The 18,821-nt window shown below is 43.4% G+C and overlaps 1 pseudogene; it reads right to left on the bottom strand.

Moving 5' to 3' along the window:
- Nucleotides 1-1,432: 1,432 nt before the first annotated feature.
- Nucleotides 1,433-17,600, bottom strand: LOC118819256 (annotated as a pseudogene).
- Nucleotides 17,601-18,821: the final 1,221 nt, after the last annotated feature.

Below are 18,821 nucleotides of genomic sequence, written 5' to 3'. Positions count from 1 at the left end.
ACACAGCGGTTTATTCTGATCTGGTTTCCTCCCATTTTTAAGTACGCAATGATTCTCACTCAGGTTTCCTTTGGAGTATGAATAAGATTTTATTTCTTACATTAAGAAATAAACGTCCATCAATGTTCCTTCTGTTATGTTGATATTAGGTGAAGCAGAAAAAAGCTGCATAAAGCATAAAAGCCCCAATCAGGAATGACAACAGATGGTGGTGAATATTCTGAGTAGTGCAAAAATAGAGATTTCTATTAGATTAGATTAAATCTATAGATGTATAAGTTGATATATGTATGAATTATGTTTTTTGTGAAATAAGTGCTTATATATAATAGTGGGTATGCAATGGAGATAAATACCTACATAAAGGGTGACAGCGCCATCTCCTGACACTTAGTGAGTCAGTTTCAAATGGCTCAATACTAACAGTACACTGTTAGAAATAAAGGTTCTGTTCAGGTACATTTTTCGTTCATCAAGGTACAAACAGTGTAAATGTTCCCTCAAAGGTACAACAGTGGTTTTAAGGTCTGATTGTGAACCTTAAATAAGTTTTCCCAGGTGAAAAGTTCGTATTTGTACCTTTTCATAACCGAATGTTTTAAACAGAACAGTAAAATAAAAGCCTGGAGACGAGACGGGGTGTGTGGAGTCAGTACAGCTTAGAACATATCATTTCAGTGGATTATGGTTCAGTTATGTTCCCTGACTAAAGGTTCTGAGATGAAGCCTTGAGGGAACCACCCCAGTGACAGTTTACTACCTTTATTTCTGAGAGTGTAAGGTTAGAGACCCTTTGAATGTTATAAAAAAGAAGAAAATATATTTAACAGAAAATACAAAAACCTCCAACACAATAAATATAATGTCAAATCTATTATTATTTCATTTGTCCACTCTTTGAAGGGCTCATATCCTGCGCTCCTACTTCCTTCCAATCTTAACACCAGCAAGTTACAGCTGTGTCGACCCAACAAAATCTGCTCCAAAATAAGTCACTGACATTCTGTTTCCCTTCAAAGAGTTTGTAACAGGACTAAAGGAGACATTTCTGAGGAGATACGATATAAGATAATCCATTTGCTTAAGGAAAGTAAAAGAAAAATCAAATAAATAAAAGAGAAAACAGGAGTTTCCAAAACTGGAGCTCAAAAAATGATTAAAAGCTACAGAGAAAATGAGACTCCTAACAACCACCTGGAAGACCTGGTAGACACCCAAAACTGCCCCCATCAGATAAACAGCACTTAAAGCTTTCATCTCTGAGAGAAAGGAGAAAATCAAGCTGCTTCAGATCTGAAAACATCCACAGGTGTTTCTGTCCATCCTTCCACTGTGAGAAGACGACTCAGCGCTCTGGGTCTGAAAGGATGTGTAGCTGTCAAGAAGAACCTCACTGAGAAAAGGAGACGGACACATCAAACAAAGAAGCTGCTGGTGTTCTCAGAAACCCAAAATCAGCCCCAAGCCCCTTCCATAGTGCAATTGTGGTGCCTTATCATTAATTATTCAAGCTTTTCTCAGTTATACATGCAGATGAGCCACAAAAGATCCTCAGGGTGTCACTCTCGTTATCTTCTTCACAGTCATCTTAACGGTTTCGTTAACCCGGGCCTGAATCTGTCTGGCAAACTGGAATAAAAAAGGTAGCTATTAACCCATTTTATGTGCAGGTAAATGTTCACAGGTCAAAATGGAAAAATACAGTGCCTTTTGTGGGAATTCATATCCAGCAATGGTTATAAGCAGTTATATGCTGTTATATAGTGTTGTATTTTCCCTGTATGACTACTGATATAATGTTTCATCATATAATTATTCACTTACTGAGTGCTTTACTAGGAACTCCTGTACATCTGCTCATTTATGCAATTATCTAATCAGCCAATCATGTGGCTGCAGGGCAGTGCATAAAATCATGCAGATATGGGCCAGCGGCTTCAGGTATTGCTCATATCTGTCATATTGTCTCTTTCATCAGGGGAGACTCTTCATGGCTCCGCCCACTCAGATTTGGTTTTTTGAATATGGATCTGCCTTTTATGATGCTTACCTGTTTTTTGACCCCGGCCTGTTGTAACTATGAGAATTGGACTCAAAGAAAGCCATTTCACACTTGCAACTGAACTACATGCCTCTGCAGTAAGTGTCTTCAAACTCCTGACCACCAACCAGCCTCCACACCACCAACTTTTTCTATGGGTAGCCCACTTTAATGAGTCATTGCAGTCTGAGGAGGCTAAAGTGGTCTAGTACTGTTGCTGTCATTAGTCAATGGGGACCCCATTGTATCCTTAATGACAGAGAAGGATCCCACAGCGCCACCTAGATCTCTGGAAAGTATGTGCAAGCCAGCGCTGAGTTCCACAGCACTAGTTAGATCTCTAGAGAATGCTAGTGAGACAGCACAGGGTTCCATGCCTCCTCCCAGTGCTATGAAGAGCACTGGCTCGTCAATTCCTGCCCTCAAGGCTCTGACAAGTGCTATGGAGAGCACTGGCCTGTCGACACCTGCCCTCATCATGCCACCTAGGGCTACAACATCTGTTCCTGCACACCTGATGGCTCTAGCTCCTGACAGGCCACTCATATTCCTGCTCCCTAGACCGCTCTGGCTCCAGCTGCCCTTTAGGACTGCTACTCCTGTGCCAGCCCCCAGAGCTGCTCCTTCTGTGCCAGGCCAATGGTTGGCTCCACAGCTGGGTTCCCAGTGTCACACTCAACTGGCACACATTGCTAGTCCCACCCCTGTCCTCTCTGTTGACCTGGTTGATGAGCCGCCCTACCCTCTGTACTTTCTTTTGGTTGTGGCCGTGGCTCGTCATGGTTTGGGCCCACCCTTTGAGAGCCACATCTTAAGGGGGTGGGATTGTGTCATGTTGTCTCCCCCTTCTCGGGACACTACACTTGCACTCTCCCTGGCTCTGCCCACTCACACCTTAATGTGATTCCAGGACTCATTACTGCCTTTCATAACTCTCTTTCTTTGGTTTAGTTTTTGTGAGGTCTCTAAATTCTGAGCCTAAATTTTGACCTTGCTTTGGCTTTCTGGTCTTCAAATATATAGATCTGGCTCTGATACCTGTCTGTGTTCTGACCTGTTGTGACAACGAGAATTGGACTGCCCCAAATAAAGCCATTTTGCACTTGCAACCAACCTAAATGTCTTCAATGTTATAACATAAACCATCAGAATGGGCAAAATGTGATCTCAGTGATTTTGGCCATGGCATGAATCTTGGTGCCAGATGGGCTGGTTTAAGTATTTCTATGACTGCTGATTTCCTGGTATTTTCATGCGCAACAGTCTCTAGAGTTTCAGAATGGTGCAATAAAGAGAAAACATCCAGTCAGCAGGACTTCTGAGGACAGAGATGCCTTGCTGATGACAGAAGTCAATGGAGAATTGCCAGTCTGACTCAAGCTGACAGGAAGTCTACAGTACCTGAGTTAACCATTCTGTACAAATCTTTTGAGCAGAAAAGCAGTTTAGAATACACAACACATTAAACCTTGAGGCGGATGGGCTACAACAGCAGAAGACCATGTTGGGTTCAACTCCTGTCAGCCACGAACAGAAATCTAAGGTTACAGTGGGAACAGGCTCACCAAAGCTGGACAGTTAAAGACTGTAAAATCATAGCCTGGTCTGATGATTCTTGATTTCTGCTGAGGTACACAGATGGTAGGATCAGGATTTTGTACCAACAGAATGAGTCTATGGACCCAATCCTCCTTGTGTCAACAGTTCAGGCTGGTGGAGGTGGTGTAATGGTGTGGGGAATGTTTTCTTGGCACACTTTAGCCCACTAATACCAATCAATCATTGCTTGAATGCCACATCTTATTTGGGCATTGTGGCTGACCATGTGCATTCTTTCATGGCAACAATTTAGCATCTTCTAATGTCTACTTCCACTATGATAATGCAAAATGTCACAAAATCTCAAACTGGGATGTGGTTAAAAAAAGGAGATTCCAGCATAAAAATGCACCAGGAGAATCTGCAGGGATTGCATGATGCAATCATATCAACATGAGCCACAAAGAAATGTTTCCAATATCTTGTGGAATCCATGCTACAAAGAACTGAGGCTGTTTTGAGAGCAAAAGGAGGTCCTAACTAGTATTTGTATAGTGTTCCTAATAAAGTGCTTTGTGAGTGTATAATTGCACTTTCTAGGAAGGTGCATTCAAAAAAACGTGACCTTACCTCGTCTATGAAGGTTATGATTGCATCATTGCTCAGTTCAGTGAATGATCTCATCTTAAACATTGCTGCTGCAACTGCTGTAGAGTCTAGAGAATCAAAACATATAGACATCAAATTGTTTAAGACACAAATGCACAGTTTAAAAAGGCTTGGAATAGAGAACATGATTAATTGAATGGTTCTAGGTAATAGACAAGATAAGCAGTACTTCTTGGCAGTGAAGTTGGCGTCAGTTGAGCTGCAGGTGTTGTAAGCAGCTGAGCTGTAGATGTTGGAGAAGTGGTTGTGGGAGTTGTTGGAGAAGTGGTTGTGGTTTTTGGAGAAGTGGTTGTTGGAGATGTGGTTGTTGTTGGTGAGGTAGTTGTGGTTGTGGTTGTTTTTTGCAGTGGTTCAACTGTTGTCAGAATGGTGGATGTGGTGGCAGTTGTTTGTGGTAGTTCAGCTGTTGCTATAGGAAGGGTGGCTGTTAATGCTGTTTGTGGTGGTTTAGCTGTTGCTGTCAGAAGGGTGGCTGAGGCAGTGGTTGCTGTTTGTGGTGGTTTAGTTACTGCTGTTGGAAGGGTGGCTGTGTCGACGGTTGAGGCAGTGGTTGTTGTGTGTGGTGGTTCAACGGTTGCTGTCAGAAGGGTGCCTGAGGTAGTGGTTGCTGTTGGAATGGTGTCTGTGTTGGTGTTTGCTGTTTGTGGAGGTTCAACTGTTGCTGCCGGAAGGGTGCCTGAGGCAGTGGTTGTTGTGTGTGGTGGTTTAGTTGCTGCTATTGAAAGGGTGGCTGAGGCAGCAGTTGCTGTGTGTGGAGGTTCAATTGTTGCTGTCAGAAGGGTGCCTGAGGTAGTGGTTGCTGTTGGAAAGGTGGCTGTGTTGGTGGTTGCTGTTTGTGGAGGTTCAACTGTTTCTGTTGGAAGGGTGGCTGTTGTTTGTGGTAGTTTAATTGCTGCTGTTGAAAAGGTGGCTGAGGCAGCAGTTGCTGTGTGTGGAGGTTCAACTGTTGCTGTCAGAAGGGTGCCTGAGGTAGTGGTTGCTGTTGGAAAGTTTACTGTATTGGTGGTTGCTGTTTGTGGAGGTTCAGCTGTTGCTGTTGGAAGGGTGGCTGTTGTTTGTGGTGGTTTAGCTGCTGCTGTTGGAAGTGTGGCTGAGGCAGCAGTTGCTGTGTGTGGAGGTTCAACTGTTGCTGTCAGAAGGGTGCCTGAGGTAGTGGTTGCTGTTGGAAAGGTGGCTATGTTGGTGTTTGCTGTTTGTGGAGGTTCAACTGTTGCTGTCGGAAGGGTGCCTGTGGCAGTGGTTGTTGTGTGTGGTGGTTTAGTTGCTGCAGTTGAAAGTGTGGCTGAGGCAGCAGTTGCCGTGTGTGGAGGTTCAACTGTTGCTGTCAGAAGGGTGCCTGAGGTAGTGGTTGCTGTTGGAAGCGTGGCTGTGTTGGTGGTTGCTGTTTGTGGAGGTTCAACTGTTGCTGTCGGAAGGGTGCCTGTGGCAGTGGTTGTTGTGTGTGGTGGTTTAGTTGCTGCTGTTGAAAGGGTAGCTGAGGCAGCAGTTGCCGTGTGTGGATGTTCAACTGTTGCTGTTGGAAGGGTGGCTGTTGTGTGTGGTGGTTTAGTTGCTGCTGTTGGAAGTGTGGCTGTGTTGGTGGTTGCTGTTTGTGGCAGTTCAACTGCTGCTGTTGGAAGGGTGCCTGAGGCAATGGATTTTGTGTGTGGTGGTTCAGTTGCTGCTGTTGGAGGGGTAGCTGAGGCAGCAGTTGCTGTTTGTAGAGGTTCAACTGTTGCTGTTGGAAGGGTGCCTGAGGCAGTGGATGTTGTGTGTGGTGGTTTAGTTGCTGCTGTTGGAAGCGTGGCTGTGTTGGTGTTTGCTGTTTGTGGAGGTTCAACTGTTGCTATTGGAAGAGTGCCTGAGGCAGTGGTTGTTGTGTGTGGTGGTTTAGTTGCTGCTGTTGGAGGGGTAGCTGAGGCAGTGGTTGCTGTTTGTGGAGGTTCAACTGTTGCTATTGGAAGAGTGCCTGAGGCAGTGGTTGCTGTGTGTGGTGGTTTAGTTGCTGCTGTTGGAGGGGTAGCTGAGGCAGCGGTTGCTGTTTGTGGAGGTTCAACTGTTGCTGTCAGAAAGGTGCCCGAGGTAGTGGTTGCTGTTGGAAAGGTGGCTATGTTGGTGTTTGCTGTTTGTGGAGGTTCAACTGTTGCTGACGGAAGGGTGCCTGTGGCAGTGGTTGTTGTGTGTGGTGGTTTAGTTGCTGCAGTTGAAAGGGTGGCTGAGGCAGCAGTTGCTGTGTGTGGAGATTCAACGGTTGCTGTCAGAAGGGTGCCTGAGGTAGTGGTTGCTGTTGGAAGTGTGGCTATGTTGGTGTTTGCTGTTTGTGGAGGTTCAACTGTTGCTGTCGGAAGGGTGGCTGTTGTTTGTGGTAGTTTAATTGCTGCAGTTGAAAAGGTGGCTGAGGCAGCAGTTGCTGTGTGTGGAGGTTCAACGGTTGCTGTCAGAAGGGCGCCTGAGGTAGTGGTTGCTGTTGGAAAGTTTACTGTATTGGTGGTTGCTGTTTGTGGAGGTTCAACTGTTGCTGTTGGAAGGGTGGCTGTTGTTTGTGGTGGTTTAGCTGCTGCTGTTGGAAGTGTGGCTGAGGCAGCAGTTGCTGTGTGTGGAGGTTCAACTGTTGCTGTCAGAAGGGTGCCTGAGGTAGTGGTTGCTGTTGGAAAGGTGGCTATGTTGGTGTTTGCTGTTTGTGGAGGTTCAACTGTTGCTGTTGGAAGGGTGGCTGTTGTTTGTGGTGGTTTAGCTGCTGCTGTTGGAAGTGTGGCTGAAGCAGCAGTTGCTGTGTGTGGAGGTTCAACTGTTGCTGTCAGAAGGGTGCCTGAGGTAGTGGTTGCTGTTGGAAAGGTGGCTGTGTTGGTGGTTGCTGTTTGTGGAGGTTCAACTGTTTCTGTCGGAAGGGTGCCTGTGGCAGTGGTTGTTGTGTGTGGTGGTTTAGTTGCTGCAGTTGAAAGCATGGCTGAGGCAGCAGTTGCTGTTTGTGGAAGTTCAACTGTTGCTGTCCGAAGGGTGCCTGAGGTAGTGGTTGCTGTTGGAAAGGTGGCTGTGTTGGTGGTTGCTGTTTGTGGAGGTTCAACTGTTGCTGTCGGAAGGGTGCCTGAGGCACTGGTTGTTGTGTGTGGTGGTTTAGTTGCTGCAGTTGAAAGGGTAGCTGAGGCAGCAGTTGCCGTGTGTGGATGTTCAACTGTTGCTGTTGGAAGGGTGGCTGTTGTTTGTGGTGGTTTAGTTGCTGCTGTTGGAAGTGTGGCTGTGTTGGTGTTTGCTGTTTGTGGCAGTTCAACTGCTGCTGTTGGAAGGGTGCCTGAGGCAATGGATTTTGTGTGTGGTGGTTCAGTTGCTGCTGTTGGAGGGGTAGCTGAGGCAGCAGTTGCTGTTTGTGGAAGTTCAACTGTTGCTGTTGGAAGGGTGCCTGAGGCAGTGGATGTTGTGTGTAGTGTTTTAGTTGCTGCTGTTGGAAGCGTGGCTGTGTTGGTGTTTGCTGTTTGTGGAGGTTCAACTGTTGCTATTGGAAGAGTGCCTGAGGCAGTGGTTGTTGTGTGTGGTGGTTTAGTTGCTGCAGTTGAAACAGTGGCTGAGGCAGCAGTTGCTGTGTGTGGAGGTTCAACTGTTGCTGTCAGAAAGGTGCCCGAGGTAGTGGTTGCTGTTGGAAAGGTGGCTATGTTGGTGTTTGCTGTTTGTGGAGGTTCAACTGTTGCTGTCGGAAGGGTGCCTGAGGCAGTGGTTGTTGTGTGTGGTGGTTTAGTTGCTGCAGTTGAAACAGTGGCTGAGGCAGCAGTTGCTGTGTGTGGAGGTTCAACGGTTGCTGTCAGAAGGGTGCCTGAGGTAGTGGTTGCTGTTAGAAGTGTGGCTGTGTTGGTGGTTGCTGTTTGTGGCAGTTCAACTGCTGCTGTTGGAAGGGTGCCTGAGGCAATGGATTTTGTGTGTGGTGGTTCAATTGCTGCTGTTAGAGGGGTAGCTGAGGCAGCAGTTGCTGTTTGTGGAGGTTCAACTGTTGCTGTTGGAAGGGTGCCTGAGGCAGTGGATGTTGTGTGTGGTGGTTTAGTTGCTGCTGTTGGAGGGGTAGCTGAGGCAGTGGTTGCTGTTTGTGGAGGTTCAACTGTTGCTGTTGGAAGGGTGCCTGAGGCAGTGGTTGTTGTGTGTGGTGGTTTAGTTGCTGCTGTTGGAGGGGTAGCTGAGGCAGTGGTTGCTGTTTGTGGAGGTTCAACTGTTGCTATAGGAAGAGTGCCTGAGGCAGTGGTTGTTGTGTGTGGTGTTTTAGTTGCTGCTGTTGGAAAGGTGGCTGTGTTGGTGGTTGCTGTTTGTGGAGGTTCAACTGTTGCTACTGGAAGAGTGCCTGAGGCAGTGGTTGTTGTGTGTGGTGGTTTAGTTGCTGCTGTTGGAAGGGTAGCTGAGGCAGTGGTTGCTGTTTGTGGAGGTTCAACTGTTGCTATTGGAAGGGTGGCTGTTGTGTATGGTGGTTTAGTTGCTGCTGTTGGAAGGGTGGCTGTGTTGGCAGTTGTTGTTTGTGGCAGTTCAACTGTTGCTGTCAGAAGGGTGGCTGAGGCAGTGGTTGCTGACTGTGTTGGTTTAGTTGCTGTTGTTGAAAGGATGGCTGAGGCAGCAGTTGTGTGTCGTGGTTTAGATGCTACTTTTGAAAGGGTGTCTGAGGCAGCGGTTGTGTGTCGTGGTTTAGATGCTGCTTTTGAAAGGGTGGCTGAGGCAGCGGTTGTGTGTCGTGGTTTAGATGCTGCTTTTGAAAGGGTGGCTGAGGCAGCGGTTGTGTGTCGTGGTTTAGATGCTGCTTTTGAAAGGGTGGCTGAGGCAGCGGTTGTGTGCCATGGTTTAGTTGCTGCTTTTGAAAGCATGGCTGAGGCAGCGGTTGTGTGCCATGGATTAGTTGCTGCTGTTGAAAGGGTGGCTGAGGCAGTGGTTGTTGCATGTGGTGGTTTAGTTGCTGTTTGTGGCCGTTCAGCTATTGCTGTCAGAAGGGTGGCTAAGGCAGTGGTTGCTGTTTGTGGTGGCTCGGCTGTTGCTGTCGGAAGGGTGGCTGAGGCAGTGGTTGCTGTTTGTGGTGGTTTAGTTGCTGTCATTGGAGGAGTGGTTGTGATGCTGGTTGCTGCATGTGGCGATTCAGCTGTTACTGTTGGAAGGATGGCTGAGGCAGTGGTTGCTGTTTGTGGTGGTTCAGCTGTTGCTGTCAGAAGTTTGGCTGAGGAAGTGGTTGCTGCTTGTGGTTGTTTAGTTGCTGCTGTAAGAAGAGTGGCTGTGACGCTGGTAGTGGTTGATGTTTGTAATGGTTCAGGTGATGTCATCTCAGTATATTTTGATGATGTACTTGTAGTTATTGATGGTTCTTTTGCCGATGGATCTGCAGGTGTTTCAGCAGATATTTCATATATACTGGAATCTGATTGCATTGATGAATAATCATTAATAATTTATTAAATTGTATGAATTGAAGGTGTATCTGTATTTACTGATTAAGACTTAGTAGTTATAGATGATATGGTGACACCCTTTCCTCAGTTTGTAATGTAATTAAGAAATCACAGCTAACAGGAATGGTGGAAGTCAAGATGAGGTCTGGAAGACCGAGAAAACTTTCCAAGAGAGCTGCTTGTAGGATTGAACCCCTTGAACTCTGAAGTGGTGGTGCAGTGATCTACTGTGCAGTGACACCTGCACAACCATAACCTTCATACAAGAGTCATTAGGAGAAAGCTTTTCCTGCATTCTCACCACAAAATTGAACATCAGATGTTTGGAAAAGAAGATCTAAACAAGCCTGATGCATTTTGGAAACATCACACCATATATAAAAAAGCTGAAGATGAAAAGAAGATGGCTTCTACAACAGGACAATGATCCTAAACACATAACAAAATCCACGACAGACTATCCCAAAAGGCTAAAGCTGAAGGTTTTGCCATGGCCATCGCATCCCTCGACCTAAACCTCATTGAAAATCTGTGGATATACCTTAAAAATAGCAGAGCATGCAAGATGGCACAAAAATCTCAGAGAATTTAAAACCGTTTGCAGGGAAGAATGGGCGCAAAAAAAAAACCTCAAAGAACAATTAAAAGACTTTTATTTGGCTACAAAAAACGTTTACAAGCTGTGATAATTGACAAAAGGGGGGGTTACTAAGTACTGACTAACCTTTTTCCTTTATTATTATTTTTAAACTGTAAAAGATGGAAATAAAAAAGTAATTGACACATTAAAGCAATGTGTCATTCTTGACTTTTTGCCTTTTGGAAGTCAGGTTCTTTTCTGGTTCAGGTATCTTTTACTCACTTGTTCCCCCATCCTGCTGTTCACAGTAAGAGACATTTTGACCAGGGGGGCCCAGACTTTTGCATGCCACTGTATGGTTACGTATGAATGTAATTATTGATGAGGAATCTGTAGTTGCTGGTAATAGATCTGAACTTATTGTTGATGATGATAACTCAGTAGTTATTGATAGTGACAAGGTAGTTATAGATCACAAATCTGAAGTTCTTGATTGAACTGAATCTGCAGCTATTGATGATTCTGTAAGTATCAATGGCAACCAATATTGATATTGTTCATATTGATGTTGCACCTGTAGTTATTGATGTATCTATAGTTTTTGGAGAATTCCTAATTATCATATCTCTGTCATATCTGATGATGAATATGTACCTATTGTGTCTGTAGTTCTAGATAACAACTCTATTGTTATATAAGCCATTTCTGCAGTTGTTGATGACAACTCTGTAGATGTTGATGGTGTTTATGGAGTTATTAATAAATCTGTAGTTACTGATAAACAGTCTATAGGTATTGATGATGAATGTGTACTGTTTGTTGATGTATTTGTAGTTATTGATAACAGTTTGGCAATGATTGTGGATCTGTAGTTATTAGTAATGTATATATTTTCTCATGAGGAATAAATAGTTATTGTTGGTGATTCTGTAGTTATTAATGACATATCTGTGGTGTATCTGTAGTGATTGATACTCATTCTGTAGGTATTGTTGGTATTTCTGTCATTTCTGTTGATGACTCCTTTCTAATGATAAATCAGTAGTTACTGATGATAAGGAGTTATAGATGCCATTTCTGGAGTTATTAAAAAAACTGTAGTTATTGTTGAATCTGCAGGTATCTGTAATTTGTTATATCTGGGGTTTTTCATAAATCTGTAGTAATTCCTAAAGAGTCTGTAGCTACTGAACTTACATCATATCAGCTAAAATATACAGTAGGAAATTACAGTCTGTTCTGGAAATTCCTGAGTGTGGCCTGAACTCGAAAGTGTCCTGACAGGTTTCGCAAAGCCGTGCTGACAGTGGGTCAGACGAGGAAGCACATGCTAGTCAGACCCACATTGACAGCAGGCCACATTCAGTGTTGAGCTAAACATGCACAGGGAGGAGATAACAGGAACTTTAAGTATCAACAGCTACAGAGGCAGTTACTGCAACCGGAAATAAGTCCATGCTAACTCTGCTCCCCAACTAAAATCACTAAGCACTAATGATAACATGATGATGGAGCATTTGTCAGTCTTTGCTCACCTTTTGGACTATCAAAAACAGATGGCCTCAAACAGATTAAATGGACCTGCCACCACCACATCAGTGTCACTGCAGTGCTGAGAATGATCCACCACCCAAATAGTACCTGCTCTGTGGGGGTCCTGACCACTGAAGAACAGGGTGACAAGGTACAAAGAAACAGATGGACTACAGACTTAATAACAGGATTACAAGGGCAGTATAATGTCCCTCTCTGCTGCCCACTACGCTTGCTCTAACTGAGGGATGAATCACAGTTTCTCCTGCCATCACCACCTCATCACCAACACTGCCCGTATGTTTTAAGAACAACAAGAGCAGAGGAACCCAAGGACGTCACGTGTGTGGAGGAACTCCTCTTTTCAGGGCTGGTACAGCTGAGAAGCCCTCAGATCTCATTTATTACTCACACTTGCTGTCTGATTTAGTCGGCACACCACAGATTTCAGTATATATTACTGTGAATACAGTTGCAGGCCCTGACTCAAATTACACACGTACAAGTGTGAACAAGTTAACACATTTTTTGGGGGCAGTCATTGGCTGGAGGTTAGGAAACCAGTCCTGTGACCAGAAGGTCGCCAGTTTGACCCCATGAGCCGACAGTACGTGACTGAAGTGCCCTTGAGCAAGGCATCTAACCCCCAACTGCTCCAAAGATAGGGCTGGCCACTGCTCGGGGCAAGTGTGCTCACTGCCCCCTAGTGTGTGTGTTCACGAGTGTGTATGTGGTGTTTTATTGCACGGATGGGTTAAAATGTGGAGGTGAAATTTCCCCGTTGTGGGACTAAAAAGGATCACTTAACTCACTTAACATTCTTTATAGAGAACACACTTCTAATACACAATTACTGTTTATTTACTTGTTTATTTACTGTTTATTTACTTTCTCTGGATAGACAAAGCACTTTTTGTAAGTCGCTCTGGATAAGAGCGCCTGCTAAATGCTGTAAATGTAAATGTATTTAATGACTTTAACTGTGATAAGAAGGAGTGAGGATACGTATGGAGACATACATCATCAGGTACTATGTGAGTGACTCTCCGTCCTGCATGTGTCTCTCGACCATAGATTTACATACCTAGATGCCGCATTGCATGTTGTTCTCTATGCGAGGCAATATGTCTGTGCGTCTGGCATGTTGGAGCGGCCAAGATCCGCTTGTGATCAAATTCACCTGTATTGAGAGATCAAGAGTCTCAGGATTTAATCAGCCACAACTTCCTTATTACTCAACTGATTTTCACCACCTTCCTATTTGCAGATTCTTGTTCGAATTTTCTATGCTATTGACCACAAGATCCTCCCTGATAGGCTGGAAAACCTGATTGGCATCAAAGGACAGGCTTTGTCCTGGTTCCGATCTTATGACCGGTATCAATTTGTCAGTGTTAACAATAAACACTCTGATCGCACGCTAGTAAAACATGGTGTCCCTCAAGGATCCGTGCTCGGGCCGCTGATTTTCTCTCTGTACATGCAACCTCTTGGTAACATAATTTGCAGGTTTGGCGTTAGTTTTCACTGCTATGCGGACGACAGGCAGATCTACATATCTGCTAAACAAAATGAGGCTCTGAATCTAAACAATCTTGAAGAATGTGTTAAAAATATCAAAAGCTGGATAACCAACCATTTCCTTCTTCTAAAATAAAGGAATTTCAAATGTTGATTAGTCGGACCACAGGACACTTTTCCACTTCATCTCAGTCTATTTTAAATGAGCTCAGGCCCAGAGAAGGCGGTGGCGTTTCTGGGTCCTGTTAATATACGGTTTCTTCTTTGTGTTTAAGAGTAAAAATAACTTTTTCTTTCAGGCTAAAAAGGCCAAGAAGAGAAATATCAGCAGATTTCTGAGAACAGTAAGAAAAAGTGCTAGCATGCTAATTCTGTTTACTTCTCATAAATAAAAGCACATGCTAATGCTGCGCTGTTATCTGACACCGAGTGACATCTGAGGTTTGTTTCTGTGCGGGTTGCTAGTTGTGCTATTGTCAAACTAGCATTGCTCTGAGGTACATACACTACAAATACTATGATTATAAGGGCTTACATATATTCTGGAGACACTGGAGCTCACATTAGATTAATGAAAACAACAAAATTACTAAAAAAGGTATAAATAACTAAAGCAACAGTGAAGCTAACGGAGAGCATTGTATAGTCATTAGCAGTTATTTTAGCAGAAAAGAGTACTGGCTAGGTACATCAAGTTTGATGTAGCCAGTTGTGCTGAATTAAGTAAGATGTTTATGCCTGATAAAGGCGTTTTACTCATTTTTAAAATCTTTTATTATGATTTTTGGTGGTTAATATTTGTACAATACATTGAATAAACATAACGTTTGTAAGCATGGCTGAGAAGACCCACCAAAAACCTCCAATCAAGCTTGAGGATAAACATCGCACACATAGTTCCACCTATTTTTTTTAAATTTCTGCGTAGTTTAATCATCGAGATGTAAATATAGCAATTAATAGACATTTGATGTGACGTGGTGAGGAGTGGTGATAGGAGCCAGGGCTGGTAATGTCTATTAAAGATATAATGCAACTATAGTCATTTTATTTACTATCCAAAATGACCAGTGAACCTACATGTGTCTTTTCTTATAGTGTCGAAATAAAATTAATTTACATTAACTTACATTAAAGGTTAAGTGTGATTTTGTTTTTCCTGTAAAGTTACCTTTTTGGAAATATAAGCTTTTGTTCTCTACAGTGACAAAATGAAGAAAGTGTCCTCTCCTGTTATTTAATTTATCCTGTCTGTCTGCATTTGTTGGTGCCATCATTTAAGTGCGTGATTGGAAGCCCATGTTTGTATGTTCAACACTACCAGCATGTGACCCTCATGATTACTGTCTATAAAGGAAAAATGAAACCAATTCCAAGGACTTTGAGTGTCAGAATTTCCTCATTTGACCTTTATTCAAAAATAAGGAAGTTTTTGCTTTTACAGTAACTTAACAATTAGATATCACTCTCCTAATACTGCCATTGAGGGCAATAAGACAGAGAACGACAAAAAAAGGATGAATAAAATAAAATAAAACAAAACCAATCACAACACAAATGTGAACACTTCCAGATAATACTGTCAGATCAGTATCGCTATTGGATATTTCCAACAGCTGTTGGGTTTTTATCATAATTCACCTGTTGTACTTAATCACATACTTAATTATAGTCTTTTCATCTTAATTAAATGTCCCAAACCTACATTAGCATCAGTGCTATCTAAAAGTCTATGGAATAAAAATACAATCTTACCTCCTGCAGTTGCACTTTGACCTTTAAGTGTCACTAAACATCCCAGAAGCAGAAGAAAGTGAAGCATTTTGTTCTAAATGATCAGGAGATCAGCAGATCTGACTCAGCTGAGGATAAACCGCCTAAAACTGGAGTTTTCAGGAGCTGAAGTTTTATCACTGAGAGTGACTTGCTGATATGGAGTAGAGATAATGAGAGTGGACAAATGGACAGCTCTGCTGTTGAACTGCGCCAGACTCCACCCACTTCTCATCAGATTCAGATTCCTTTCTAGTGATTCTAAACATGCTGTACATGAAAGCGAATGAAATGAGGTGCTCAGGTCCCAGCAGCAATAATAAAAACAAAACACACAATAAACACCATTCAAATAAAATAGGTAAGCAAATGTGTGTAAAGTGAGCAGGGAGTGGATAAAAATAAGACTATGAGAATCTAAATGTAAACAAAGTGGCCAAGTAGGCCCAAAATTGCAGCAGTGAGTTGATGAAACAGTAATAATAACAGCACGTTCTACAGTAATAGAGCATTGGCCATTGAAGGCAGCAGTTGTGCTTTAAACATTGTATTTTTCAGTCTTAACCCTGTGTGTTGGGGTCTGTGGGACCCATTTTCAGTGTTTACCAAGAGAAAAGAATAATGCAATTTATTTTTATTTCAACCCCAAATTCCTTGTCCTGCTCATTTTCTGCGAAGAACATATGAAATAACCCATTTTCAGTGCCTTCACACTATTCCCGTGGGGAATAAAAGTGTGGAGGTGCTGTGTCCCTTCACTCTGTTCTCCTCATAAAATGTTTAAACTGAGAAATTTTATTGTTTTTTTGAAAAATATATGCCAATTTTGAATTTGATGCCAACAACAAGTTCCAAAAAAGTTTGGACGGGGCAACAAAGGGCTGATAAAGTTGTGTAATGTTAAAAAAACCTGGTGGTTGATTGGCAACAGGTCAGTAACATAATTGGGTTTAAAAAAAGCATCTCAGAGAGGCGGAGTCTTTCAGAAGTAAAGATGAGGAGGGTTCACCACTCTGTGAAAGACTGCACGATCAAATAGTGCAACAATTGAAGAATAACGTTTCGCAACATAAAATAGCAAAGAACTTGGGGAAAGAAGAAACCACATATGAACAGGATCCAGAAATGCTGCCACCTTCTCTGGGCCTGAGCTCATTTAAAATGGACTGAGGGGAAGTGGAAAAGTGTCCTGTGGTCCGACGAATCAACATATTTGAAATTCTTTTTGGAAATCATGGACACTGTGTCCTCCAGGCTAAAGACCACTCAGCTTGTTATCAGTGCACAGCTCAAAAGCCAGTATTCATGATGGTGTAGGGGGGCATTAGTGCACATGGAATGGGTGACGTTCACATCTGTGAAGGCACCATTAATGCTGAATGATATATACATGTTTTGGCAACATATGCTGCCATCCAGACGGCGTCTTTTTCAGGGAAGGTCTTGATTATTTCAGCAAGACGATGTCAAACCACATTCTGCATGTATAACAACAACTTTGCTCCACATTAAAAGAGTCCAGGTGCTAACCTGGCCTGCCTGCAGTCCAGACCTGTCACCACTGAAGGCATTTGGTGTATTATTAAATGAAAAATATGACAAAGGAGACCCTGAACTGATGAGCAGCCGAAATCCTATATCAAACAAGAACAGGAAAACATTTCACTTTCAAAACTACAGAAGTGTCTCCTCAGTTCCCAAACACTTACAGTGTGTTGTTAAAAGAAGAGGTGATGAAACACAGTGGTAAACAGGCCCCTGTCCCAACTTTTTTGGAATGTGTTGTTGGCATTAAATTCAACATCGACATATATTTTTCAAAAAACAATAAAATTTCTAAGTTTGAACATTTAATATGTTGTCTTTTTACTATTTTCCTTTAAAATATGGTTTCCATGATTTGCATATCATTGCATTCTGCTTTTATTTACATTCTGCACAGCTTCCCAACTTTTTTTGGAAATGGGGTTGTAAAAAAACATTAATACAGTGGGTCCACCAGAGCACTACAACAAAAACATCAACACCACACAAGGGTTAAAGTGCAAATCATCAGATTCAAATTACAGCAATAATAATAACGGCAGCAATTCTTCAGTGAGAGGCAGAATTTGTTGGTTTCACAGCCTCCAGGGAGAAGCTGTTCCTCTACCTGTTAGTTCTGGCCTTAATGCTATGTAGCCTCCTTCCTAAAGGGGAGTCCTTTAGCAGGGTGGGTAGAGTCTCTCATCATGCAGGACAGGCTGCTGCTAATGATCCTCTGTGCAGTCTTTACTACTGGCTGCAGTGTGAGTCTGAGATGTGTTGGTGGACGAGGACTGAGATGTGTTGGTGGGCCTTCTTCACTATGCTGGATGTGTTGATGTTACAGGTGAGGTTATCAAATATGTGTACCCCCAAGTATTTCAAGCAGGAGACCACCTCAAGAGCTGCTCCCCTGATATGGAGGGGAGGGGGAGTGCTGTGAGTCCTCCTAAAGTCCACAATCATCTTTACATTGATGGAGATGTTGTTTACTTTGCTCCAGTCTTTCCACTTCCTGCCTGTACTCTGGACTCATTGCTGTGAGTGATGAGTCCCACCACTGCAAACCACACAATGTGATTGCTCAGATGCTTGGCCGAGCAGTCATAGGTCAGCAATGTGTATTGTAGGGGGCTCAGGATGCATCCCTGGTGGAGCCGGTATTGATGATAATAGGGGAGGATGAGACGCTGTGGATTCGGACAGTCTGGAGCCTATTTGTTAACCCTTTTGTTGAAGGCTAACGCAGAGAGCTAATGGCAGGTCTGACAGTGATCTGGCTGTGTGTTTGTGTTGTATTTCTGGGTTGTGGGATGTTAGAGTTGGTTTCTCTCACTCTGGCTAGTGATGGCAGGTTCCTCTAAGTGTTCTGGTGTTTGAATCATGTCACTATTTTTGACACTTGTTTATAATATGAAGGCTAAAAGCAGAGATGTAATATAATATTAGTGAGTGGGTTTGGGTGATTTTGGAGCTGGATTGTTGGCTGGTGGATGGTCACAGGTGGATGAAGCACTTCACGATTAATGGGGGTGAGTGCTACTGCACAATGGTCATTCAGGTATGACACTGTTCAGCTCTTTGAGACAGGAATAATACTAGTAGTCTTAAGGCATGTTGGGACAATCGCCTGTGAGGTGTCCGTCAGCACATCTGAGTATGCCTAGTATGCACAGTCCCTAGAGACCCAGCCTGGGATGTTGTCCAGGCCTGGAGCCTTGCGGGGAGGTGACTGTGCAGAGACCTCCTCACATTTACTGCAGTCGCTCTACAACACTGTGCAATGTTGTGCAAACCTCTCCTGCATACCACTGACCCTCCTGATGATTCTGCTGCATGCACAGACTCGAATTTGATCATAGGCATTGCTTCTCTTACTTTTCCCCTTTTCCGTATCTTAACTGATGGTCAAACCTTATTCTTTGCTGTTATTGTTTGCTCTTCAGTGTCAACCAGAGGAGGATGGGTTCCCCTTTTGAGTCTTGGTTCCTCTCAAGGTTTCTTCCTTTTGCCCTTAGGGAGTATTTCCTTGCCACTGTCGCCATTGGCGACGCTCATGTGCGTTTAGACCCAGATTTTTCCATAAAGCTACTTTGCGACAATACCTGTTGTAAAAAGTGCTATATAAACAAACTTTGACTTGACTTGACTCGGAGGGGCAGCTCACCTGGTGGGTGGGGAGTGAGCCTGGAGCCAGTAGAGATGTTGGGATTCTCAAAATGGGAAAAAGGTATTAAGGACATTAGGAAGAGACAGT

This window comes from Colossoma macropomum, unplaced genomic scaffold (assembly GCF_904425465.1).
Source record: "Colossoma macropomum unplaced genomic scaffold, Colossoma_macropomum, whole genome shotgun sequence".
NCBI classification, from domain to species: domain Eukaryota; kingdom Metazoa; phylum Chordata; class Actinopteri; order Characiformes; family Serrasalmidae; genus Colossoma; species Colossoma macropomum.
Note: the sequence above shows the minus strand (reverse complement) of the source record. Positions and strands in the feature narration are given on the sequence as shown.